Source organism: Austrofundulus limnaeus, unplaced genomic scaffold (genome assembly GCF_001266775.1).
Source record: "Austrofundulus limnaeus strain Quisiro unplaced genomic scaffold, Austrofundulus_limnaeus-1.0 Scaffold743, whole genome shotgun sequence".
NCBI lineage: Eukaryota > Metazoa > Chordata > Actinopteri > Cyprinodontiformes > Rivulidae > Austrofundulus > Austrofundulus limnaeus.
The window spans coordinates 62,798-64,716 of record NW_013953145.1 but is presented as its reverse complement, the minus strand read 5'-3'; the positions used below and the strand labels follow the sequence as shown (position 1 = coordinate 64,716).

At 38.9% G+C, this 1,919-nt stretch overlaps 1 protein-coding gene across 1 annotated transcript in view; it reads left to right on the top strand.

The window, feature by feature from the left end:
- dpy19l1l (dpy-19-like 1, like (H. sapiens)) overlaps positions 1–1,919 on the top strand; it is a 33,887-nt gene that overhangs the window by 19,786 nt on the left and 12,182 nt on the right. The gene's annotated exons all lie outside the window — the stretch shown is intronic.

Here is a 1,919-nt window from a genome sequence, read left to right as displayed (position 1 = left end):
ATTTTATCTAGTGCTAAATATTCTGTTTTTATTTGTATATTAAAAAGATTAATATATTTTTTACATAAAATGACTATGTTTTAATATCCCAGCATTTTCGATGCAAAAACAGCAACAGGCCTAAACTGTCAGAGGAACACGGAGACACACACGTAAATCTTGCTATCTTTGTGAGGACTTCACACACACAGCGCTCACAGCATCTCTGCCTCAGTCTGCGCCCGTTTTTAACACCAGGCAAAAAATGTATTTAAAACAGCTGATGTTAACTTTATAGCACAGTTTGAAATGTACACCGAAGAAAACCCGCATCACGACTTTTATACTGCAGTCAACAAAAGTGATATTTATTTGAGATTTAAGTTTTTTTTTTTATTTCAAAGGTCCTCATGGCTCAGCAACAGAAGCATTAATATTACTGTTCAGAAAGCTGATGATAAAGTTGAATAAAAATCTAAGTTTGATTATGAAGTGAAATTAAATATCTGACAGTGATCATTACACAGTGTGGCTCTAATTCCTCACTTCACCATCTGTGTCGCAGTTTCACGTCTCCAAAATGAGAAAAATGGGTCAGAGCTGGCGTGAGGCACCGCACATTTTCACGTCAAGTTTGGATTTTCGAAATTACAACCTTGGTGTGAAAAGTGGCGTCCGCAAGTTTCTGGGCTCAAATTGTGCGTACGCAAGTTTTATAAATCCGACCCCTGAACCTTTGTGTGAAATGTGGCGTACGCAAGTTTCTTTTATAAATGGCCACCCCTGAAACGTAATTATTATTGGTGATTGAGGACCCAGGAGTGCAGGCATGTTTGAATCCAAAGCATTTAATGTGAGAAAATACAAAAACATAAATAACAAATTCTGGGCTTGACCAGCCTAAAATGAAGGGACAACAAACTGAAAGGATCTAACATAAAATCACTGAAACAGAGAGCTCAAATTAACTAGGAGGCTTCATTTGCAAGTGAAAGCAGGTGAATTGATTGCAAACTGCTGACATGAGAAGGACGTGAGCAGGAAAGAAAACCTAAAACTGTCTGAGTAGCAAAAACTACTGATGGATAATAACTGAAAAAATATATTCCGTATATATATATACTGAAACCCTCCACATACAAAAACATAAATAATACAAAACCCACAAACATTTGATCGGTTAAAAATAAGCAGAAAATCTAAAATAAGATTGTTTTTCATCCAACAGCAGTTAGTCTGATTATATCCGACAACACGTTTTGAGCTTAAGTTTCCTGGGTAATTTTTTTTTTTTGCTATTAAATATAAAACCCCTCAGCCTGGTTAAAACCAGACCCTTGTACTTCACTTTGCTTCGTACGAGGGTTTGGACCCTCAGCTATAGAGAAGTAATTCTTGCTGGAGGCGTGACCTCTGTTGAAGTTTAAAATGATTGGATCGGTTGGCCGCGACGTAAGTCGCTTCGACGGAGGCTAATCTAAGAAGCTAACCGGAAATCGCGTGTGCTGTGAACAACCCTACTGAGAGGAGAAAAGCACCGAGCTGAACAAGACGACTGTAAATGAGAGCTGCTGCTTTGTCAGACAAATTTAATTTAATTTGGAAGTCTTATCAACACGGACTGGCTTCATTCACTTCGCCGTATGCTAAAATAAATAGCAGACACCGCGCAGAAAATCAACGTCATTCAAAACCCCGCCTTCTGCTTGTTGATTGGCCCAGGTAAAATAAACTACAAGCAGACACTCAATGTAGTCAAGTTCAGATACACTCACCGGCCACTTTATTAGGTACACCTGTCCAACTGCTCGTTAACACTTAATTTCTAATCAGCCAATCACATGGCGGCAACTCAGTGCAACAGAGCTGCTTCATGGCAGAACCTCAGCTTAGCCTGTTAGCTTTAGCGTTAGCCCCGACGCTATCACCGTATATATATT